General features: G+C 44.1%; 1 long non-coding RNA gene across 1 annotated transcript; it reads left to right on the top strand.

The window, feature by feature from the left end:
- The first annotated feature begins 1,061 nt into the window (after positions 1–1,061).
- LOC120992270 lies at positions 1,062–25,370 on the top strand. The gene is made up of 3 exons (XR_005776951.1): positions 1,062–1,074; positions 3,392–3,398; positions 22,285–25,370. It is a non-coding gene; the product is annotated as an uncharacterized LOC120992270 (long non-coding RNA).
- The last annotated feature ends 1,266 nt before the right edge of the window (positions 25,371–26,636 follow it).

Here is a 26,636-nt window from a genome sequence, read left to right as displayed (position 1 = left end):
GAATGGAGCATACGAAGTGGCAACTCCCGATCAGCAATTCAGTCGAACTCCTTCCACAGCTAGCAATATACGAAAGCGCTGTCCCAATAATAAATCCCTCCACAAACGAGACCAAGCTCCGTCTTGAAAGTCAAAAAGGAATCAATTTTATTGAGGGCTACCCACCCGTATTTATGCAGGTCTCCATCTGGTGGACACGCCCCTAGGGGACCAGAATGGAGACTGACACAGGACAGACATGCAGCACTACAGAGACAATACATCCCCCACAATGCATCATGGTCTCCTCCTCTCTGCCCTGGAGACCTGAGGAGTAATCCCATTATCTCTCAAGACAGAGGGTAACCACAATACACATGTGGGGACAACAGAACAGACATCACCATTTAAACATACAATGTCACAACCCTTTTCAATACACAGACATTTAACATCCCAAAATGGCACGCATTAGACCAGGAGTTCAAGTTAGTTTAAGTCCTTTGTGAACAATGAGGCCATTTGGGTTAACTAGCAGCACACTCTTCTCCTGGGTGGCCGTCCGTTCAGTAGTTCCAATCGGTATTTGGGGAAACACACGAACAGGGGCATACGGGCAGGAAATCCAGCGAAATGAAGGCAAACAGACGAACCAGCAATATAGGCCTATACAGATGGATCTGTCACAGGGTTCTAGGGTATTTCTAGGGCCAGCCAGTTCTGCAAACCACCCTGTGTTCGCAATTGCCGTCAGCAACGGTGTGCATATCTATTAACACCGGCCGGACAATTGCTGTTCCTGGAACACCCCATCTAAGCGGTAGGACCAACCGGTTATTATCTTGGTGCCGCCGAGCATCTTACATTGGTGTATATTTGGTTTTGGCACTATCTACATCTGTTTGGCATACCGCCGTGGTGCTCCGACTGTATATTTATATAATTTGTTGTTATCTCTTATCTTGGGACCTATTTTTCTAAATATTCTAATTAAACGTTAAGTTTTATTCTGACCACTTACTACATAATTTTTCTGTTTGACTCAGGTGGTCACCCTCATTATCTAAATTGCTATTTTGAAACAGGTTGAACCCAGTAAAAAGAGGGATCTCCTACCTACGGAGGAGAGAGGGTGGGCTGGATATGATAAATCCAAGGGTGTCCTTTGACTCCTTGTTCCTAAAAGTTAATTTTGGTTGCCTGGACTCAGAGAACAGCTCCCTGTGGGTAAACAGTATCAGGGACTGGATATTGCCTTTTGCAGGGTCTTGGGTGTGCGGCGGAAGTCTCAAGAGGGGTCGGTTGACTCGTGGCTTTCTCCCTCAGTAGTGGAATATGGTCTTAGATGCTTGAGATTGAGAAATTGGAGGATTGATAAAGCGTGTATTGAGAGTAAGACCAGGAAAGAACTGTACCTGACCATATGTAGGACTTAGGATGTCAACAGGAGGAAACCATGGCACATTTTATATCTGAGTGCGAGGAAGGGCAGAAAATATGGCAGGAAGTATCCTCCAGGTTAAAGATTCCAAGTCTGCGGTGTCTTACATCCCCAGACATCATCTATGGGGTACCAACTAGTATACCTGACATTGGCAGGGGGACAATGTACCTGATTATAACAATCATTAAATACTACCACTGGCATACCAGAACAAAAGTGTCCGTACATAACGAGCCGTTCCATCACAGGCGAGCGGTGAACCTGATCCTGTCAGAGCTGAGGTGGATAAGGAACTTAGAATGTAGGAAAAAGGAGAGAAACAGGATGCTATGGAGGAATGTACATATGGTGGATGTGGACTTATCTTAATAATGGACTTGTGTTTATTGCTGATTTATTTACTTTTTTCCCTTTAACCCTTTCAGGACCAAGCCATTTTTCACCTTTCTGCCCAGGCAATTTCTAGCAAATCTGACATGTGTCACTTTATGTGATAACTTTAAAACGCTTTTACTTATCCAAGTCATTCTGAGATTGTTTTCTCGTCACATATTCTATTTCATGACAGTAGTAAAATTGAGTAAAAAAAATATGATTTTTATTTATAAAAAAAATACCAAATTTACAAAAAAATTTTAAAAATTTGCAAATTTCTGTTCCCTTACGTCTTACCAGCAGCACAGATGGGGTTAACCACCCCCCATGGACTGGTAGGATCGGCAGAATTTTAATGAGCCCAAGTAATAATTAAACACTTAAACCTCCCCTATAAAGGAGGGAATCACCTCCAGCCCATTGTGTTATAGCAAGAAAAAAACTAGTCTTACTAGAGTGGGAACATTGTGTGCTGCTGTTAGGACTAAGGGAAAACAAATTATCGTTAGAAATTAACGATTCCCTTACGTCCTACAAGCAGCACAGATGGGGAGATAGCAAGAAGAACCCCTAGGGAGGGCCATCATGCCTGGCAGAACTAAGTATAGTCTGCTAGGCATGAATCACCTCCAGCCCATTGTGTTTTTTTCTGTCCTCCGGACAGGTGGACTGGTCGGTAATTCCCCCTCTCTTAGGGGGGAATCTTTTTTTCATTTTATCTGCGGGCTTTGCCTCCGCTTTTACTATGGTTTGTCCGGCTTACCTGCTGCCGGCGCTGCGCAGCAATGCTTCGCTGTGGTGCGTTTTTCGGCGTCCTCGGTCCTCTTCCTTGCGGCAGCTGGGAGCTGCCATCTTCCGGAAGTGATGTTGGAATCTCTGACGTCACTTCCGGAATTTTTCCTTGCGACTCGATTTTGCATCCTTCTGCGATTTTTTTTTTATATATAATTCGCGATTTATTGTATTCCTTCCTAGGGGGGAAACTTTTTATTTACTGATATGTGTTTTCTCCTGGGGGCGGGGACTCTGTTCTGAGCCCATCTCCTCCCCTATTTAAGGAAGCATTGTGCACCAGGTCATTCTCTGGCTGCACATGCTTTTTAAGCTAGCTCCCAGAGTCCTATAAGCTGGTGAGGATATTCTCTTCTTGGTGTTCCTCAAAGGAGGTGGCGTCTCCAGATCCGCCCCTCCCCATCATCTTTCAGTTTTTGCAAGATGGCCTTGACAAAAGCCTTGCTCCATCTACCTTGAGGGTTCAAGTTTCAGCCATTTCAGCTTGTCTCAACAAGTCTTTTTCTCAGGACCCGCTCATCAAATGGTTCCTTAAAGGAGCGGAAAGATTAAAGCCTACAGTACTGAAACCAATTCCCCAGTGGGATTTATCGGTAGTTCTCAAGGGGTTAGCATCTCCCCCCTTTGAGCCTTTGGAGGAGGTAGATTTCAAGTTTGTCACATGGAAACTTGTCTTTCTCCTTGCTGTGACTTCGGCCAAGAGGGTCTCTGAGCTTCAAGCTTTATCAGCGCACGAGCCCTATACCATTTTTTTTTTTTTTTGCAAGACCGGGTCCTTTTAAGATTTCTCCCATAGTTTAGGCCTAAGGTTCCTTCTTTCCAGAATATCAACCAGGTAATATCCCTCCCGGTTCTTTCTAGACCTTCTACCTCCTCCGAGGAACCTGCTATACATCCTTTGGATGTCTCAAGATGCCTCCGGATCTATGTGGATAGATCAAAGGAGTTCAGGAAAGATGAAAATCTAATCCTGTTTGCCGGTAAGTTTAAAGGCTGTAAGGCATCTAAACCATCCATCAGCCGATGGATTAAGGAGGCTATTAGGGAATCCTTTGTTTCCCAATCTCTAGACCCTCTGGGGTTTGTAAAAGCCCATTCTACGAGGGCTGTAGCTACTTCTTTTGCCGAGAGGAGTCTTCTTCCACTCGACATGATTTGCAAATCTGCCTCCTGGAGTTCTGAATCAACATTCATCTCCCATTATAGACTAGATGCCAGATTAGCTGAGTACTCGGCCTTTGGGCAGACTATACTTAGTTCTACCAAGCATGATGGCCCTCCCCAGGGGTTCTTCTTGCTATCTCCCCATCTGTGCTGCTGGTAGGACGTAAGGGAATCGTTAATTTCTAGTAAGACTAGTTTTTTTCTTGCTATAACACAATGGGCTGGAGGTGATTCCCTCCTTTATAAGGGAGGTTTAAGTGTTTAATTATTTCTTGGGCTCATTAAAATTCCTCCGTTCCTACCAGTCTACGGGGGGTGGTTAACCCCATCTGTGCTGCTGTTAGGACGTAAGGGAAAACAAATTATCGTTAGAAATTAACGATTTCTCTACTTTTATAATAGATAGTAATACCTCCAAAAATAGTTATTACTTTACATTCCCCATATGTCTACTTCATGTTTGGATCATTTTGAAAATGACATTTTATTTTTTGGGGACGTTAGAATTTTTAAGAACATTTCCAAATCCAAATTTTTTCACTTTCTGTGGCTTACATTTTAGAAACCACCTATAAATCCCCCCATTTTAGAAACTACACCCCTCAAGCTATTCAAAACTGATTTTACTAACTTTGTTTACCCTTTAGGTGCCCCACGAGAATTAAATGAAAATGGGAATGAAAATTCAAAATTTCACTTTTTTTTAGCAGATTTTAAATTGTAATCTATTTTTTTCTGCAACACATCAATGTTTAACAGCCAAACAAAACTCAAAATCTATTACCTTGAATCTGGAGTTTACAAAAGCACCCCATGTGTGCTCAAAAACTGATGTATGGGCGCACAGCAGGCTTAACCACCTCCGGACCGCCTAACGCAGGATCGCGTTCCGGAGGTGGCAGCGCTGCGCACAGTCACGCATATACGCGTCATCTCGCGAGACGCGAGATTTCGCTCAAAGCCGGCCCGCGCATGCGCATCGCGGGCCGGCAAAATTTAAAGAACAAGTTCGTCACCAGCCTGCCAGCAACGATCATTAGCTGGCAGGCTGGCGATTTTCAAAAAATCCAATCACAAGTCATATAACAGATCATATTAGTAAATATGATCTGTTATATGGCTTGTCTGCTCCTCTGCTGGTCCTTTTCGTCGGTTGGATCCAGCAGAGGAGCAGACTGAACTGTGAGTACACCAAACAGTACACTTTAGCCCCAGATCACCCCCCTGCACCCCAATTAACCCTTTGATCACCCCTTTGATCGCCCCTGTCAATCACTAGTGAAAGGAAAAAAAGTGATCAGTGTAAACTGTCACTTTTTTTTTTCCACTAGTATTGGCTGTTAGGTTTTAGGGATAGTTTAGGCCCCTTGGTTAGGTAGTTAGCGTCAGTTAGCGCCCAGCCCACCGCACCGCAGTCACTTTTATTCGCTGATTAGCGTATCGCTAATCAGCATTTGTACTTTTATAGTATCTGTAAGTGATCAAAACTGATCACGGTCAGATCTATAATTGTATTAGTGTCACCTTAGCTCGCCCTCCACCCAAAACGCAGTGTTTGCCCGATCAGGCCTGATCGGTCGCCCACACGTGCGTTCACCCACGCCCGCCCCACCGCAGTGACAAAAAATATATATTTTTTTGATCACTGCACATTCATTTTACACGCACTGCGACGATAAAAAAATCAGTTTTGATATTTTTTATCAACCGCAGCAGCCTCCGGTACTTCGCTAGCCTCCCCTTTGTAAGACAGGTTTGCTTTTTTTCTTGGGTAGTCTCAGGGAATACCCCTAAATTTAGTAGTCCAAAATGTCAAACAGGGGGTATTCTTCTGAAGAGGCCTACAGGATTCTGACCCAGTCGGATGAGGAGTGGGAACCCTCATCTGACGAATCTAGTGGGTCAGAATATGAACCTGTGGAAAGCATTGGCTCTCTGACCCAAAGTTCGGACGAGGAGGTGGAGGTCCCTGATAGCACCAGGCGTACCAGGCCCCGTGTCGCTAGACCACAGGTTATGCAGGATCCGCTTCAAGAGCAGCAGAGTGGGGCTGGCGCTGTCGGATCACGTGGTGAGGCATACACCAGCAGCGCAGCCCTCCCTGGACCTAGTACCAGCACTGCCGTACAACATGGTGACGTGGCGAGCACCAGAAGGGCAGTTGAAGCTGGTACGGTGGCACGTGCAGTAGTTACCCCGTCGCAGCCACCGCACAGACAGGCCCGTAGAGCCCCTAGAATCCCTGAGGTGCTGGCAAACCCTGATTGGCAGTCACCAACTTCAGCCGCACCTGTAGTTCCCCCTTTCACCGCCCAGTCTGGAGTTCGGGTTGAGACGGCTCAAATCGGTTCGGCCCTGGGATTTTTTGAGCTGTTCTTGACTGCGGAGCTCTTGGACTTAGTCGTGGCAGAGACAAACCGGTATTCCACACAATTTATATCCGCCAACCCGGGAAGCTTTTATGCCCAGCCTTTCCGGTGGAAACCAGTCCAAGTTTCCGAACTTAAATTTTTTTTGGGCCTTCTCCTCAACATGGGCCTGACAAAAAAGCATGAATTGCGGTCATATTGGTCCACGCACCCGATTTATCACATGCTCATGTTCTCTGCTGCTATGTCCAGGGCACGATTTGAGGCCATCCTCCGTTTCTTGCATTTTAGCGACAACACCACCTCCCGTCCCAGAGGCCACCCAGCTTTTGACCGGCTCCACAAAATTCGGCCCCTCATAGACCATTTCAACCAGAAATTTGCAGATTTGTATACCCCCGAGCAAAACATCTGCGTAGACGAGTCCCTAATACATTTTACCGGGCGCCTTGGCTTCAAACAATACATCCCAAGCAAGCGTGCCCGGTATGGGGTCAAATTGTATAAGCTCTGTGAAAGGGCCACAGGCTATACCCACAAATTTCAGATCTATGAGGGAAAAGATCAGACCCTGGAGCCGGTCGGTTGCCCTGACTACCTGGTGAGCAGTGGGAAGACAGTCTGGGACTTGGTGTCACCCTTATTCGGCAAGGGGTACCATCTTTATGTGGACAATTTCTACACAAGTGTGGCCCTCTTTAGGCATTTGTTTCTAGAACGGATTTGCGCCTGTGGCACCGCGCGAACTAGTCGCGTGGGCTTCCCCCAACGGCTTGTAACCACCCGTCTTGCAAGGGGGGAGAGGGCTGCCTTGTGTAACGAAGAACTGCTCGCGGTGAAATGGAGAGACAAGCGTGACGTTTACATGCTCTCCTCCATTCACGCAGACACGACAATCCAAATTGAGCGAGCAACCCGTGTCATTGAAAAGCCCCTCTGTGTCCACGACTATAATGCGCTCATGGGAGGGGTGGACTTCAATGACCAGATGTTGTCTCCGTATTTAGTTTCCCGCAGAACCAGACGCTGGTATAAGAAGGTGTCTGTATATTTAATTCAATTGGCGCTGTATAATAGTTTTGTTCTCTACAGTAAGGCTGGGAGAACACGATCTTTCCTCAAATTCCAGGAAGAGATCATCGAGAACCTCCTTTACCCAGGAGGTTCCGTGGCCCCATCCACCAGTGTAGTTAGCCGTCTACATGAGCGACATTTCCCCAGTGTCGTTCCTGGTACCTCAACCCAACCGTCACCCCGAAAAAGATGTCGTGTCTGTAGCAGGAGTGGAATAAGGCGTGACACCCGCTATTTCTGTCCTGACCACCCTGCCCTATGCTTTGGTGAGTGTTTCCGGAAGTACCACACACAGGTACACCTAGCATAGGGATTGCATCTCACAGGACAGGCACACAGGGCTATTAGGGCCCTTTTACTCACAGCTGCTGCAAACCTCTCCTTTCACCTGGGATAAAGTGCATAACGTACTTCGCCACATCTTTGGGCGATTTGCGCTTTGCACATTGTCCCATGGGGAAGGAGAGGTTTGTTCTATAAAGGTAAAAAAAACTAAACAAAAATAAATTACCGGTAAGTAAAAAAGTTAAACGTTCAGTTAAAAAAGTAAAAAAAAAGTTTCTATGTTCTGTTCAACAGTTAATAAATTTATTGCGTTGCGGCCTGGTTTTTTCTTTTTTTTTTTTTTTTTTTTTACCTTCCAGGTGGACCAACCGATCGACTAGCTGCAGCACTGATGTGCATTCGGACAGAAGCATTGCGCTGCTGTCAGATTACACGCAAGTCGGTGTATGCGGCGCTGCAAGACGAGATTTCTCCTCTGCAGTAAAAGATACGTTTGACGAGGCATATGAGCTGAGGAGGTGGCGGTGTTCATATACTTTGGCAAACACTTTGTATATATAAAAAAAAAATCCCGGCAATGATTTATTCATCCACATCGATTGATGTGAATGGAGAAATCTGGTTTGCCAGGGCATACGAGCTAAGTGGGTATGGATGTTGGGCGGAGCTCCTATGTCCTGGCAGACGCCTTTCCCCTCCTTATTCTTTTTTTGGCAGAGATTTTTTCATCCACATTGATCGATGCGAATGAAGAAATCTGTGCCGTTCATTTTTTTCTTTCAGCCCAGAGGCTGAACGGAAAAAAAAAATCTCATTACCTGTATGCTCAATATAAGGAGAATAGCAGAAACTCCTAATGCTGGGCATACATGTAATGATTGCGGAGACCCTCAAATGCCAGGGCAGTACAAACACCCCACAAATAACACCATTTTGGAAAGAAGACACCCCAAGGTATTCGCTGAGGGGCATATTGAGTCCATGAAAGATTTCCGCTAACTTGTGCCAAAAATTTTTTTTTTCTATGAACTCGCCATGCCCTTCATTGAATACCTTGGGGTGTCTTCTTTCCAAAATAGGGTCACATGTGGGGTATTTATACTGCCCTGGCATTTTAGGGGCCCCAAAGCGTGAGAAGAAGTCTGGTATCCAAATGTCTAAAAATGCCCTCCTAAAAGGAATTTGGGCACCTTTGCCCACCTAGGCTGCAAAAAAGTGTCACACATGTGGTATCTCCGTATTCAGGAGAAGTTGGGGAATGTGTTTTGGGGTGTCATTTTACATATACCCATGCTGGGTGAGATAAATATCTTGGTCAAATGCCAACTTTGTATAAAAAAAATGGGAAAAGTTGTCTTTTGCCAAGATATTTCTCTCACCCAGCATGGGTATATGTAAAATGACACCCCAAAACACATTCCCCAACTTCTACTGAATACGGAGATACCAGATGTGTGACACTTTTTTGCAGCCTAGGTGGGCAAAGGGGCCCATATTCCAAAGAGCACCTTTCGGATTTCACTGGTCATTTTTGACAGAATTTGATTTCAAACTCCTTACCACACATTTGGGCCCCTAGAATGCCAGGGCAGTATAACTACCCCACAAGTGACCCCATTTTGGAAAGAAGAGACCCCAAGGTATTCGCTGATGGGCATGGCGAGTTCATGGAAGTTTTTATTTTTTGTCACAAGTTAGTGGAATATGAGACTTTGTATGAAAAAAAAAATCAAAAAAAAAATCATCATTTTCCACTAACTTGTGACAAAAAATAAAAAATTCTAGGAACTCGCCATGCCCCTCACGGAATACCTTGGGGTGTCTTCTTTCCAAAATGGGGTCACTTGTGGGGTAGTTATACTGCCCTGGCATTCTAGGGGCCCAAATGTGTGGTAAGGAGTTTGAAATCAAATTCTGTAAAAAATGACCAGTGAAGTCCGAAAGGTGCTCTTTGGAATATGGGCCCCTTTGCCCACCTAGGCTGCAAAAAGTGTCACACATCTGGTATCTCCGTATTCAGTAGAAGTTGGGGAATGTGTTTTGGGGTGTCATTTTACATATACCCATGCTGGGTGAGAGAAATATCTTGGCAAAAGACAACTTTTCCCATTTTTTTATACAAAGTTGGCATTTGACCAAGATATTTATCTCACCCAGCATGGGTATATGTAAAAAGACACCCCAAAACACATTCCCCAACTTCTACTGAATACGGAGATACCAGATGTGTGACACTTTTTTGCAGCCTAGGTGGGCAAAGGGGCCCATATTCCAAAGAGCACCTTTCGGATTTCACTGGTCATTTTTTACTGAATTTGATTTCAAACTCCTTACCACACATTTGGGCCCCTAGAATGCCAGGGCAGTATAACTACCACACAAGTGACCCCATTTTGAAAAGAAGAGACCCCAATGTATTTCGTGATGGGCATAGTGAGTTCATAGATCTTTTTATTTTTTGTCACAAGTTAGTGGAATATGAGACTTTGTAAGAAAAAAAAAAAAAAATCATCATTTTCCGCTAACTTGTGACAAAAAATAAAAAGTTCTATGAACTCACTATGCCCATCAGCGAATACCTTAGGGTGTGTACTTTCCGAAATGGGGTCATTTGTGGGGTGTTTGTACTGTCTGGGCATTGTAGAACCTCAGGAAACATGACAGGTGCTCAGAAAGTCAGAGCTGCTTCAAAAAGCGGAAATTCACATTTTTGTACCATAGTTTGTAAACGCTATAACTTTTACCCAAACCATTTTTTTTTTACCCAAACATTTTTTTTTTATCAAAGACATGTAGAACAATAAATTTAGAGCAAAATTTATATATGGATCTCGTTTTTTTTGCAAAATTTTACAACTGAAAGTGAAAAATTTCATTTTTTTGCAAAAAAATCGTTAAATTTCGATTAATAACATAGAAAGTAAAAATGTCAGCAGCAATGAAATACCACCAAATGAAAGCTCTATTAGTGAGAAGAAAAGGAGGTAAAATTCATTTGGGTGGTAAGTTGCATGACCGAGCAATAAACGGTGAAAGTAGTGTAGGTCAGAAGTGTAAAAAGTGGCCTGGTCTTTCAGGGTGTTTAAGCACTGGGGGGCTGAGGTGGTTAAGAGTGGAAGGAGCACCATATGGCTTTTGGAGAGCGGATTTAGCTGAAATGGTAATTGGGGGCTATGTCGCATATGAAGACACCCTGAGGTGCCCCTACAGTGGAAACCCTCAAAAAGTGACCCCATTCCAGAAACTACACCCCTCAAGGAATATTTCAAGGTGTGTAGTGAGCACTTTGACCCATCAGGCGTTTCACAGAATTAGGTAACGCTGGGCTGTGAAAATAAAAATTACAATTTTTTCCAGAAAAAACATTTTTTACCCACATTTTTTACTTTCACAAGGGGTAACAGGACAAAATGCACCCCACGTTTTGTTCCTCATTCCCCCCCGAATATGCCAACACCCCATATGTGCTCAAAAAATTATGTGTGCGCATGGAAGGGCTCTAGAGTCAAACAGCTAAATATGGATTTTGTTGACCTGAATTGGCAGACATGTATTTTAGATGCCATGTCGCATTAAATAAATTCCTGAGGTCCCCAGAAATGAAAAACCCCAATAAGTGACCTCATTTTGGAAAGAGCACCCCAGTACAAACATTTTAACTGGTGGAGAGGGTACTTTTTAGCAAACAGGGGTCTTAGGCTACTTTCATACTAGTGGCACGGACCTCCGTCAGGCTCCGGACGACATGTCCGATATTAATTCCGGCAGCCTTTCGCCGTGCGCTGCCATGCCTCGCTGGAACTCCGCCCCACTCCCAACGGCAGTCCGGGGGCACACGTTCACTAGCGGCAGGACGGATCCGACAAGCTGTTCACCCGACGGAACAGCCTGCCGGAGGTCCGTGCTGCTAGTGTGAAAGTAGCCTTACAGAAGGCAGAAATACTTGTGAAAGCATTTCAAAGCACACATTTGTAAAAATGAAAAATTACTAGCAGACCCCAATTTTTCACTTTCACAAGGGGTTAATGGAGAAAATGCACCCCAGTATATGTTCCCCATTTTCTCCCTTTTTTTGAAAACACCCCATATGTGCTTGTAGCCTGCTGTACGGGCGCACAGCAGGGCTCTAGAGGAAAACTGCAAAATATGTTTTTTGCAGGCCTGAATAAACAGACGTGGATTTAAGCTGCCATGTCGCATTAAATAAATTCCTGAGGTCCCCAGAAATGAAAAACCACAAGAAGTGACCCCATCTCGGAAAGAGCACCCCTGTACGAACATTTTAAGTGGTGGAAAGGGTACTTTTTGTAAGGCAATATTGACTCTTTTGCCTAACGTGTCCCTGACACATGATTTCGGTGATCAGCTTGAATTAAATCTTATCCGGTACCAGGAGAATGAATCAGATGAACACTGAACACGTGTCTAGTTCCAATCCATTCTGGTTTAATTCACAGTTGGCAAACAGTTATAATAGAGGGGGTTGAGCTTCCTTGACATCCAATCATATGTTAGCATTTGTTTGACCTATAGTATGACCACACATGAGCTCTGCATTAACATAATAAATGACTCATAGGAACAGCATTTGACCAATCAGGTATACACACATAGACTAGCAGGCATTTGAGCCAAGATAACCCTATAAGGTAGGACTGTTCAAACTTACAAACTAAGGAATGTATGGGTATCTTGAAACCGCACAGGAAGTTTCTCACATTCCAAAAGTGGGGAAGGGAGAAGGGAGATTTTGTAAGTGCACTGGCCAAATGTAATACACGTTGCTGAAAGGACAAAATGGAGTTACTTATAGTCCATCAATCCCCTCTTAGAACCTTATATATATACCTTATACTATATGGTTCTTTCTCTGCTCTTCCTTTGTTTGCTTGTAAGCCTTTAGGTATTCCATATACCCTTCAGGAGTATAATCCTCAGGCTTTGTTGAGGTTGTGTTTACCTCTTCTACCTCTACTGGAGTATAGAGGAATGTTGAGTGTACCCCTCTTTCGGCCACCTTTTGACATACGGCAAGAAGGGAGGGCACACACTGTAGACAACAGCAGTGACACACTATTGCAGCGATCGCGGCGAGTGCCACTCCTAAAACATATCTTATTTGACCAAAGTTAGGTATCCAGCCAAAAAGCCAGTCCCACCAACCTTGGTCAACATCTGGTTTTATATGTTTTATCATTTCTTCTAGTTGGCCTATTTTATCTTTTATTCCACAGGAGTGGTCTGATAAATTGAAACAACACATCCCTGCGAACGCTGAGCATCCTATACCATGTTGGAGCAATAGTCAATAGTTGCCCTATTCTGCAAGATAGCCTTTTTATATGATTGTATATCCAGCAGCATATCCTGCAGAATTGCACTAGTGACATTTATCTGTTTTACCATAAAACAGGCAAGTTTTGATATTGTCCTGTGGTTATATATGGCCAAACCTGGTACTCCTATCAACTCATATATTCTTATCTAGAGAGGAGATTCACATTATAATCACAATTTTCTGGTAACTGTAGGGAAGTGTCTCTCGTGTGTCGTGTCTGCATTGCTGGAAATAGTGGTATCATTGCTAATGTCAACCTAGCTATTGTACAGGGTCCCTCTATAATATTGGCCGGTATGTATGTGTAACTAGTATTCCCACAGGCCAATACCCATCCTGTTGGTAGAGGTACATGTTTGTCTACGGATGGTACTGTTTTTGTAATATTACATTGCATATTCTTTCCTGATACTATCTTTTTACAACTACCTAAATCTCTATCACAAATATTTGGTTTAGTCTTATTCTGCATTTTTGCTTGTATGCAGGGGGGCAATAGTGTCTCATCACAGGTGAAGTTATAACATATTCCTGCTGCTGTGACAAGACCTGTAATTATTTCTATCATATTACTTTGCAGAGTCTCATATGTAGGACAGTCATAACAAGCATGATAAGGATTTACATATCCATATTTAACATCATGATCCTCCAACTCTGTGTCATTCCATTGGGAATGTAGGAGCCCCGTCCATACATCCACTGGGGTGGGGGACTGCTACCAGACATGTCTCCAAAATGTTAGATGCAGATAAAGTGGTTCGGAGACAAAAGTCAGTTAAGTTCAGAGTTTTGGCCAGGTACAGCCATAAGTTCTCCTTTGTCTTCCACAGATTGTCTTCCCCTCTGCATTCTGTTTTCAGGTATGTCTGTCTGTTCCACAGCCATGGGACAGTGAATAGGAGACACAAAACTGCAATTATCAAAGCACTACATTTCAGCCATCTCGAGGAATTTCCCGACTGCGTCATCTTGTTGGGGGTCAAGGCTGTCTGCCTCCGTTAGTACCCCTTCTGTATCTTCTTCGAGGTCAAGGCTGTCTGCCTCCAATAGTACCTCTCTTTTCTTCACCAACTTAATCCTTGTGGCGTGGATCCACGTGGGCGACAGTGAGGACTGCTGTTCTGGTGATCGCGACTACCTCGGTGGGTGGTCCGTAGGTGAAGCTTCCTGGTTCCTTTCCCTTCTTTAAGATCTTGATCATTACCTGGTCGCCTATCCGGAATGGACGGGTTGGTTCCTGTGAAAGAGAAGGAGACTTACAAGCAACTTATTCTTCAGTTTTACTGAGGACCTTGATCAGATTATTACTCCTCTCTGATCAGGTCCAAGTCCCCTTCCTGCACTACCAGGGGGCGTCTTGCCCATGGTGTGGGGAAAGGCCTACCCATGAGTATCTCAATGCTGTTTATGTCCTACTCCGTGGAAATGTGCTATTAAGATGGAAGCACTGTGTTGGGGAATGCACAACTTCCCCTCTTCGCAGACTAATCCTATCTCAGGATTTTTCTGCAATACTGAATAACACCGGTCTTACTGTTCCTGTTCAGTGGCATACCACCGAAGATCAGTAAGCATTTGCAACATCTCAGGGGTTGGAGGTGCCAGACATGGCATCACCCAATGGTTACACAAACCTGTGAGGTTGCATTTGGCCACTCATTTCGCCACCTTATCTGCCAGTGCATTGCCCTGTGAGACATGATCCTTACCATCTGCTGCCGTGAATCCTCTCCTCTGCCAGATCATACCATGGTCCCACACTACCCCATGTGTGTACCTACTCTCAGTATAAATCGTGACAGGTCTATCAGTATGTAGAATACATGTCCTAGTGAGTGCAATGAGCTCAGCTGCCTACTGTGTTGAGTGTGGATGTCCTTGAGTAGGCCTACAACATCATGAGTGGTGTGCAAAATGGTGTAATGTCACATTGTGAAAGAAGTTGCCGACTCTACCATCATAGCACAGGCTGCAAGAGAACACAGACATGCCGGCATCCCTTGAACAGGGGTGGGCATTACCTTTGAAAAAAAACACACAAGGACGCAACTTGCCTTCGTTTTCTTGTGTCAGTACACCCGCCATGGTTTTACAATTTTGGCGTGCAAACATGTGGAAGGGCATATTATAGTCAGGGAGGCCCAGCCCTGGACTCGACATGAGTGAACATTTCAGATAATCAAATGCATTGTACATTTTCAGAAGACCATTTAATCAAATCTGGATTTTCTTCCAGAGTGGCTTGCCTCAAAACATTGTCATAATAGGAGCAATCAGGAATCCATTGTCTACAGTAGTTTATCATACCAAGGAAAGATAACATTTCTTTCTTGGTGTGTGGGGTGACCAAACCCGCAATAGACTGGACTCTTTCTGCACTGATTCTCCGTTCACCTTTTGTGAGGACAAAGCCCAAGTATTCAACCTGCATTTTACACCATTGCATTTTCTTAAGTGTCACTTTGTGACCACATCCTGACAACCATTTTAACAGTGATAAACCATCCTGAATGCTGGCCTCCGCTGACATGCTACACAGTAACAAATCATCGACATATTGCAGCAGCACAGAACCTGGGGGGGGGGGGGGGTACCATGGTTCTAACATCGCTTGGAGGACTATGCTGTACACTACAGGTGAATCAGCATATCCCTGGGGCATTTCTGCACCAGGTCAGTTGACGTCTGTCAAAGGAAAAAGCAAAAGGTAGTCTGGTTATCTTATCAACTGGGGTAGAAAAGAATACATTTTTCAGATCTATCACACTGAACCAAACAGCATCTGCTGGAATGGCAGATAATAATTAAGTGACATCAGGTACAACAGGGGCTATAGGCACAATGATGTTGTTGATGGCCCCTAAATCCTGTACAAAGCGGGTAGCACCATCTGCCTTTGTCACTGGATTCACGGGCATGCTGTAGGGTGAAATCACCTCTGCCAGGATTCCCTTTTGTAGGAATTCTTCTATCATTGGCCTAAGTCCATCAAGTTTCTCTTTTGACAACGGGTATTGTTTCTGGAACACTGAGATGACACCTGGTTTCACAGTAGCTTTGTAAAGTGTGCAATCTATGAATCCTGTGTCATATTCATTTGAAGACCATAATGCAGGGTTAATGTTGTTAAGTTCTGGGTGGTCCTGTATGTTTGCAAGAATCAGTGGCAATGGTGTAGAGGTTGGAATGAGATCTGAGTGTACTCTTATGTCCTGATTCTTTGCTGATACCTGCAAGTCAAGCTTAATGAACAAATCTCTCCCTAATAGGCTGACTGGGCAATCTAGTATAATGCTAAATACATGATCTGTGATGTATTCTCTGTCCATGGTCTCGAGTGGTAGTGAGTCAGTTTTGAAAGTTTTTTTTTTTTTTTTTCAAAACCCCATTAATTCACATAGAAGGCTCACACTTCCTTCCTCCCACTCTGAGTCATCTAAGTCCACCCCTTTTAGTCGGACTCATCATGGGAATAATCACTGCAGGCACATTTTAAACCATCGGAACATACAATTTGGAAAGGTTATTTTTGCAAACATCATTGGATCTAATCCAATACTGGAGCCCTGTCTGGAAGATCTTATAGATAACACAGGTTAGTATCTTCACAGTCTGCAGATGCATTACCAATTACCAGCCAGGTGGGGGGTGTGAGATGGGAGGGAGTTCTCTCTGAGAGCACATTTCAGAGAGAACAGGAAAAGTTCCTGTGGAACTATTTGTCACATTTTGGAATTTACAGCAGATGTGGTGGGGGAAGGGATGCCACATGGCAACTTCTTTGTTCTCTATATCTTTGTTCTCTATAGGATTCAAAATCCTCCATATTGTAATAAGAAATGCTACTCATTTCTCCAACTTTCAATTTCTCTCAGTTACTTCCATGGACACTTTAAACCATAACTCAGTATGCACCAGCCTATTATTATCCTTCAACAACTTCTCTTTTCAATTATCAATACACTTATGCATTAACTGACCATCTTTTAGTGCTGTAATCTCTAATTCTAGGGCTATAGATCGTCCCTATTTAAACACACACATATCATTAGGGCAACAAAACTTAACCAGTTAATTTCTGAACGTTTAACACAAGCCCTTTCTGATTGCAGACAATGGGGCACTTTTTCCCTTGCCATCAAATAACTTCCTGACACTGCTGTGTTTTCTCATTTAACATCACAGGAGTTCTGATGTACACTGTCTGTAAGCTTCTAACTTCACAGATTTTTACAGCTTTTCATCTCTGTTGCCAGCCGGGCATAACATTCTGTTTCACATTTTAACTGTCAATTCTCACATCCTGCCAAATTGTCTACCCATGGGTTAACTAGGAAGTAATTTGTGGGACTAGACCGTGCAACATAAAGTTTACATGTTGGCAGTGATGGAAACAGAATGATTTCACAGTGGGATGTGACCGTACACTTACCACCCGGTCAACATCTCACACAGACAGATAATCTTAATACTTCTAAAATACTTATACTATATATACATAAGAGTTAATCCAAGCTTGTAACCTTCTGTTCCCTGAACAGATTTCTATTTTCATAGTGCACTTTTATCTACCGATATGGACTCCCCGAGCCTCTTATAATCAACTTTAAGCTCCCTGGAGCTTTTGCGTGTGTCCCGGACACCGCAATCCACCGAAATCAACAAATAGATGGTACAACTTACTTGGGTCGAGATTTTGGTCAGTGCCTCCAGATCCGAAGAAGACAAAAATTGATGTCTCTTGCAACAGACCCAAAGATGACCCTCTCGATCCCGGACGAGCCCCCAAAGCTGTAAAGCAATATTGACTCTTTTGCCTAACGTGTCCCTGACACATGATTTCGGTGATCAGCTTGAATTAAATCTTATCCGGTAACGGGAGAATGAATCAGATGAACACTGAACACGTGTCTAGTTCCAATCCATTCTGGTTTATTTCACAGTTGGCAAACAGTTATAATAGAGGGGGTTGAGCTTCCTTGACATCCAGACATATGTTAGCATTTGTTTGACCTATAGTATGACCACACATGAGCTCTGCATTAACATAATAGATGACTCATAGTAACAGCATTTGACCAATCAGGTATACACACATAGACTAGCAGGCATTTGAGCCAAGATAACCCTATAAGGTAGGACTGTTCAAACTTACAAACTAAGGAATGTATGGGTATCTTGAAACCGCACAGGAAGTTTCTCACATTCCAAAAGGGGGGAAGGGAGAAGGGAGATTTTGTAAGTGCACTGGCCAAATGTAATACACGTTGCTGAAAGGACAAAATGGAGTTGCTTATATACTTTTGACCTAACAGTTGTCTCACAGAAAAGAATATGTAGTGGTTGTTGGAAAGTGGATATGCAAGCGAGGTGGACTAAATCAGATATAAAGTGGAAATATTACAGGGAGCATAAAGGATAAAATTAAATTAATACTCCATGGATGTGTGGTAGATTGTGAAACACTCCTGCATGCACAGGCCAGGTTTTTCAGGTCAGGTGGTGAATGGTGTCTTTCCTTATCCCCCTTTTGGAACACACCCTGCATCTATTTTGGGTCGTTCCCTTCCTTGCTATCTGGGGGACTTGACCTGGAAAATGCTGCCCTGGTACAACATGGGCACTGTAACTTCCTGAAGTACTGGGACCCTCCCCGGCCTGGGTTTGAAAAATTAGGGCCTTGATAACCACCTCTTGGAACTGGAGGAAAGTTCCTCTGTGGCCTGCAGAATAAAATAGTACGTATGCATTGCACATTGCCATCTGTACAATGTGTATGGCCAGCTTTTTGTATCACACTTTTGCTTTTCGTGTGACACTGTAGGGCACAATATGTAAAGCATCATTACTGGGGGGGCACTATATGTAAAGAGGAACTACTGGGGCACTATATGTAAAGAGGCATTACTGGGGGGCACTATGTGTAAAGAGGAACTACTGGGGCCACTATATGTAAAAAGGAACTACTGGCGGGGCAGTATATATAAAGAGGAACTACTGGGGGGCACTATATTTAAAAAGGAACTACTGGCGGGGCACTATGTGTAAAGAGGAACTTCTGGGGGCACTATATGTAAAGAGGAACTACTGGCTGGGCACTATATGTAAAGAGACATTACTGGGGGGGGGGGCACTATATGTAAAGAGGGACTACTGGGAGCACTATATGTAAAGAGGCATTACTGGGGGGGGGGCACTATATGTAAAGAGGGACTACTGGGAGCACTATATGTAAAGAGGCATTACTTGGGGGAACTATATGTAAAAAGGAACTACTGGGGAGCACTATATGTAAAGAGACATTACTGAAGGGGGGCACTATATGTAAAGAGGGACTACTGGGGAGCATTATATGTAAAGAGACATTACTGAGGGGGCACTATATGTAAAGAGGAACTACTGGGGGGGCACCATGTGTAAAGAGGCATTACTGGGGGGCAATATATGTAAATAGACATTACTGGGAGGCAATATATGTAAAGAGGAACTACTGGGGGGCACTATATGTAAAGAGGAACTACTGGGGGGGACTATATTTAAAGAGACATTACTGGGGGGGGGCACTAGATGTAAAGAGGGACTACTGGGAGCACTATATGTAAAGAGGCATTACTTGGGGGAACTATATGTATAGAGAAACTACTGGGGGGCACTATATGTAAAGAGGAAGAACTGGGGGGCACTATATGTAAAGAAGAAGAACTGGGGGGCACTATATGCAAAGAGGAACTATTGGGGGCACTATATGTAAAGAGGAACTACTGAGGTGCACTATATGTAAAGAGGCACCATGGGGGGCACTATATGTAAAGAGGCATTACTGGGGGGGCACTATATGTAAAGAGGAACTACCAGGGGGGGCACTATATGTAAAGAGGAATTACTGGGGGGTACTATATGTAAATAGGCACTACTGGCAGGGCACTATAAGTAAAGAGGCATTACTGGGGGGTAACTATTTGTAAGGAGGCATTATTGGACGGGGTACTATATGTAAAGATGCTCTACATGTAAAGAGGCACTGTTGGGGACATTATGTGCGAAGAGGACACTACTGGGGGGCATTATATGTGAAGAGGGTACCACATGTGAAGATGGCACTTATGGGGCATTGTATGCAAAGAGGGCACTACTGTGGGGTGCATTATATGTGAAGAGGGCACTCCTGGGGACATTATGTGCGAAGAGGCACTATATGTAAAGAGGCATTACTGGGGGGCACTATATGTGAAGAGGGGACTACTGGGGTGCATTATATGTGAAGAGAGCACTTCTGGGGACATTATGTGCAACTGGGGCCTAAGTGGGGATTATTACTAAGCAGGTGTGTCCGGTTATGCAGAAACAAGTTGTGGTCTGGAGATGTCATCATGGTGATCTGTGCAGGACTGAGAAAAATGGAAAGAGAAGGACTCCAGCCAGAGGAGACATCACCTGCAAGTCACTGACAAAACAAAGCTTTTAATGCTACACAATTAATCCACACGCCGCCCCCCCCCCCACTGCTCACATGCTTCGCGCACATAGTGGCAGATTTATCAAAACCGATGCAAAGGAAAATTTGCCTAGTTGAGCATAGCAACCAATCACATTGGTCCTTTCATTTTCCAAGGGAGCCCTGAAAAATTAAAGGTGTAATTTGATTGGTTGCAATGTGATAAATCTTCCCCATTGTGTTTTAAAGGGCATCTGTCAGCAGATTTGTCCCTATGACACTGGCTGACGTGTTACATATGCACTTGGCAGCTGAAGGCCTCTGTGTTGGTCCCACGTTCATATGTGCCCTCATTGCTGAGAAAAATGATGTTTTATTATATGCAACTGGTGCTCCAGTAGCAGTTACCATTACACCTAGAGTCTCTGCTCTCTCCTCAAACTGCAGCTCCCTCTCCGGTTTGATTGACAGGGCCAGGCAGTGAAAATGTTGCTCTTAGAGGCTCATTTGCATATAATAAATCATCATTTTTCTCAGCAATGCAGGCACATGTGAACATGAGACCAACACAGATGCCTTCAGCTGCCAAGAGCACATGTAACAGGTCAGCCAGTGTCATAGGTACAGAACTGCTGACAGATGCCCTTTAAAGGGGTTCTGCAGTTTGTTTAAACTGATGATCTATCTTCTGGATAGATCAGCATCTAAAGGTGGGGGTCCGACACCCAGGACCCCCGCCGATCAGCTGTTTGAGAAGGCAGCGGCGCTCCAGCAGCGCCGCGGCCTTCTCACTGTTTACCGCAGGCCCAGTGACGTCACGACTAGTATCACTGGCCTGGGCGGGGCTAAGCTCTGTTGAATGGAGCTTAGCCCCGCCCAGGCCAGTTGATACAAGTTGTGACGTCACTGGGCCTGCGGTAAACAGTAAGAAGGCGGCGGCGCTGCCTTCTCAAACAGCTGATCGGCGGGGGTCCCGGGTGCCGGACCCCCTCCGATCAGATGCTGATGATCTATCCAGAAGATAGATCATCAGTTTAAACAAAGTGCAGAACCCCATTAAGGGTGAGCTGGGGCCTATTTTTGCTTACAGCTGCTCACCATTATACCTACCTGTAAACTTACCTCTGGAAGCACTCCTTCACAGCCATGGATGTCCACAGGACCAACCACAAGCCCCAATAATCACAAGGAGCCATCTTTAAATAATTCACTCTATTTTATTCGGTCTTAAAATAGTTGTAACTTTTATTCTACAGACTTGTTTCAAAAACAGAAGTTCTCATCTTGCACCAAAAAATATATGTATTTATTATAACACTCTTATTATCTCCCCTCCCTGCCCCCGACGACCAAAACTAAGGAAAGATACAAGTGATGAAATGGCAAAAAAAAAGGAAAAATAAAACCCCAAACCAGACTGTGGATATTTACCGGGTGACAGTGGAACTGCTCCCCGGCATTTCTTGAAATGGTTAAAGACGCCAATAAACAACCGTTTTGCAAGAAAGGAGGGGGAGGGGCAAGACTGTTAACCAAGGGAAGGGGAACTCCAATCAAATGGAGGGTGAGCGAAATTTGGGCGTTACCCACAACAACCAATCAGAAGGCTGCTTTTCTGCTAACTGTAATCTGATTGGTTGCTGTGGAGGACGGCGCCGCTTCTGCTTGCGTCAATTATTTCTTTTTTAACCCATGTTGCCCCTTGTTCTGTATCTGCAGGTTATCACTAGACCAGGGATCAGCAACCTCTGGCACTCCAGCTGTTATGAAACTACAACTCCCAGAATCCTTCTTTTACGTCTATGGGAGTTACTATAGCAGTGAAGTACGTGTGCATGCTGGGAGTTGTAGTTTCACAGCAGCTAGCGTGCCGAAGGTTGCCGATCCCTGCACTAGACAGTGGAGGCAGCCATGGTGTGAACTGGAAACCATCAAGGGGAAGGTGCCAGCACTATCAACGTCGCTTAAAGTTGGAAGAAAGGCAACACATAACACAGATGCCCTACTGTGCATACATTGCTTTAAGTGGGCAAAGTTGGGGTACTGCAGTGACAATAAGGTGTAGCTAGACAGGTCAACTTGAGTGTAGGATTTAAAGGGATTGTACAAGATAAGGAAAGTATCTGATTTTGCTGCCAACAGCGCCACTCTTGACTGTAGGCCATGTATGGTATTGCAGCACGGCAACATTCATTTGAATAGCAATAAGTTGCAATACCAAGACAAGGCCGATGGACAACAGTGGCTCTTTTTCTGGAAAAAAAAAATAATACACAGATAATTTCTAATTCCGTACAATCCCTTTAAGTGAGCGATGGCCACTTGTGCATTGACCTTATAAATTAAAAAAAACAAAGTTCATTTTAAAAAGGATACAATGAAAAAAAAATAATATATATATATATTAAAATAGGAGGGTAAAACAAAAACTAAGAGTCAGACATGTCAATATTTGTGCCCGACCCCCCCCCCCCCCACAAATATCCAGTGATTGCGTTAACTCGTCTGAAATTGTTAAAATGAATAAAAAGTAAAGTAGTGTCTTAAATAAAACGGGGGGGAAAAAAAATAAAAAAAACGAAGACGAAAACACGTAAAAATCTGAAAGGAAAAAAACCCAGACAGAAACAGTGGCCGGGCCCAGAGGAGCCTCCTTGTACACACTGTCCAACACATCTGTATATACACGCATTCAGTGCGCCCTAACAAGCGATCTGTCCATCCATGGGGGACCGGGCGAGCACTAACATGGTGCCAGGGCTAGGAAACAATATGACCCAATAAGCGGAGCTGGCATATGAAGCGGACATTTTACCCTTGGACATCAGTGGTTTATTAAATCCACGGTACTTGGGTGCAAAAGAGGCGAGGAGCAGGCACAAAGATGGTGGAACTGGCGCTGTAGACCAGTGAAATGTCTGGACTTACCTGCACTGAGCATAAGAAATAATTAAGGTCGATGGAAGAAATCTACGATGTAAAAAGAAGTTGCCTCAAAAGACATGGGGGAGGTCCCCCATTCAGGACCCTCATCTATTAGCCAGAACAGAAAACTGCTACAAAGGTTCCCTCACTCTGGAGGACCCAACATGTCCATGCATTACAAGGACAGCCCATTGAATTCAACAGGTAGTGCTTCATTTCCCCTCTGGTGGCGCTGCATGACTTCGTATACAGATTGCAGAGATTAAAGAGAAGTCATACCTGTCCTGTATAGTTCCTCTCTCTTTATGATCCACTCCTGATTATGACTTCCAAAACTGCATGCAGAAACCTGACCGTGTGGCTGTACCCTTATACTGATCACCTATCCTCTGGATAAGTCATAAGTAACTGATTGGTGGGGGTCCAATACCTGGCACCCCTGCTGATCAGCTGTTTGAACAGGCTGCTGAGCTTACTGGAGCTCCACCAATAAGGAGCACTCATTTGAGAATGGAGCTCCACCAATAAGGAGCACTCATTTGGGACTGGAGCTCCACCAATAAGGAGCACTCATTTGGGACTGGAGCTCCACCATTAAGGACCACTCGTTTGAGACTAGAGCTCCACCAATAAGGAGCACTCATTTGGGACTGGATCTCCACCAATAAGGAGCACTCATTTGGGACTAGAGCTCCACCATTAAGGACCACTCGTTTGAGACTGGAGCTCCACCAATAAGGGGCACTCATTTGGAAAAAATATTGTAGACCACGTTTGGTGTTGTGGACCACCATTTTCTGCTGCAAAAAGAACTGGTGAGGAACTTGAACCTCTTTAAGACCCCCTTGTTTTTCTTTTTGACAAATGCCATGTTTGGAGATATTCTGCTTCCACAGATGGTAACTCAAGGTAAGTTCACACTTGCGTTGAAAAGGTTCCAGCAGAGAACAGTCTGGCTGGGTTTGCCAGATCCCACCTAAGTGTTCACTGCTGAACCTCATTGTCAATAATGTGATTTGGTGGGGATCTGGTGGTCCAGCAGTGAATGGCAGCATCCGGCTAGGCGGGATACGGCTAACTTAGGCAGGCTGTTCTCTGGAGGAACAGCCTGCCGGATCGGATTAAGCCATGTGTGAACCTACCCATACACATCTGGTGAGAAGTTATAACCGCCGGCAGTCGTGGCTTGCATGTATGATAACCAACGGTCACAGGATCTCAAGGTTGTACGTTTTTCAGGCTACCACTTCCTCCCATTGGCTATGGCTTGAGGTGATAGTCCGCCAGCTTCCCTCCTGATGCACTAGGTTGCCATATTCTGATGGCTAGCACAGAGGGAAGATATAAAGGAAACGCGACTGCCCTCAACTACACCAAGATTCATTTAAGGACAAGATGACGACCAGTCAGATGGGCCTGAGGGGTTCATGTCTCGGGTGTATGTATGGTCTAGAGTGGGGTGTGAAGGGATGATCAAAAAACCCTGACATCCGAGGTATCAGAATAAACCCCTCTATCTAATTCTGCAGATGAAATCAGGCCCGATGCTTACAGCCCCAAGAAGCAGAGAACCATGTATTGGACAAAATCACTGATGGAGTATGGCGCTGTTTTTGGAAGAAAGCTGCCGTATTTGTGTAATCCTGGACAACCCCTTTAAGAACCCGGTTACCTCCTAATACCTGGGTTCTATTACTGTATCTCTTCTGGTGTAAGATCTGGTGTCAGCTGCAGGGGGAGGGGTGGGTTTGTCGCCACATTGCTTGCCAGCGTAACCAATTCTGCCGTGTCTAAATGGGATTCCCTGATTACACACCACAGTATATAGACTGCTGACCGATACTCCAAGAAGCCATGAGGAGTCTGTATTTAAAGGGTATGTCCACCAGAGTAACTTTCTCAAATCTACAGTCTTCAGAGCTGAAATCTTCCAGCAGTCCCTGTTCATGTCTGCACAGAGCTTACAATGATGATCTGCATTTTGGGAAGCAGGCACTGTATGGTCATTTGATGTAGGGAAAGTTAAAGGGGCATTCCCCTGGTGAGGTTTAACAGCTTCCAGTGCCTAGTAACAGAACTGTGAATATAGCTCTGAAGTAAAATACAGCTTATTGTAATGTATGTAGTTTGTACACAGTAGAATAGTGAGTGCAACTCTGAAGTATAATACAGGATGCAACTTAAGATTAAAAAGTAGTGTATGTACAGGTGAAACTCAAAAAATGAGAATATCGTGCAAAGTTCATTTATTTTAGTAATGCAACTTAAAAGGTGACACTAACATATGAGACTCATTACATGCAAAGCGAGATATTTCAAGCCTTTATTTGTTATAATTTGGATGATTATGGCTTACAGCTTATGAAACCCCAAAGTCACAATCTCAGGTCCCCTTTGCTTAGGGGGTATGGGTTATTAGCTGACTAGAGTGTGACACTTTGAGCCTAGAATATTGAGCCTTTTCACAATATTCTAATTTTAAGCTGCATTAATGCAATTCCTTTTAAGTTGCATTACTGAAATAAATGGACTTTTGCACGATATTCTGATTTTTCGAGTTTCACCTGTACATAGCAACTTTACCAGCAGAATAGTGAGTGTAACTCAGGATCAGTACAGGATAAGTAATGTATGTACACAGTGACTCCACCAGCAGAATAGTGAGTGCAGCTCTGGATTGTAATACAGGATATAACTCAGGATCAGTCCAGAGTAAGTAATGTATGTACACAGTGACTACACCAGCAGAGTAGTGAGTGCAGCTCTGGAGTATAATACAGAATATAACTCAGGATCAGTACAGGATAAGTAATGTAATGTATGGACACAGTGACTCCACCAGCAGAATAGTGAGTGCAGCTCTGGGGTGAAATACAGGATGTAACTCGGGATCAGTACAGGATAAGTAATGTATGTACACAGTGACTCCACCAGCAGAATAGCGAGTACAGCTCTGGATTGTAATACAGGATATAACTCAGGATCAGTCCAGAGTAAGTAATGTATGTACACAGTGACTACACCAGCAGAATAGTGAGTGCAGCTCTGGAGTATAATACAGCAAGTATAGGATAAGTGATGTAAATTACGCCATTTCATATGTAAATTATATCTATATATAAACTGTATAATGGTGAGAAGGGGTGGACATACATGTCAGTCTATATACTGAGATACATACTCAGAAAGGCATCCAGGATGTCACACATCAGACTACTGTCTGCAGCCCCCAACAGGAGCGCTGCCAGTAAAAAAATTAGGAAATGGCTATTCCAGTAAGACCACCTGACCACATCTACCCTTCATAGACTCCTCCAAAGGGGATGTATGTAACAGTATCAGCAGTGGGATCGGCACCGAGTCCTGGCCATAGTGGTTGAGCCTGCAGGAGGCGACAATGTATGTGCTTGTGACTTACTTCAAGATACAGGTTCCATACATCATGTGAAGTCA

This window comes from Bufo bufo, chromosome 2 (genome assembly GCF_905171765.1).
Source record: "Bufo bufo chromosome 2, aBufBuf1.1, whole genome shotgun sequence".
Classification (NCBI taxonomy): domain Eukaryota; kingdom Metazoa; phylum Chordata; class Amphibia; order Anura; family Bufonidae; genus Bufo; species Bufo bufo.
This window is presented reverse-complemented; position numbering and strand designations above follow the sequence as displayed.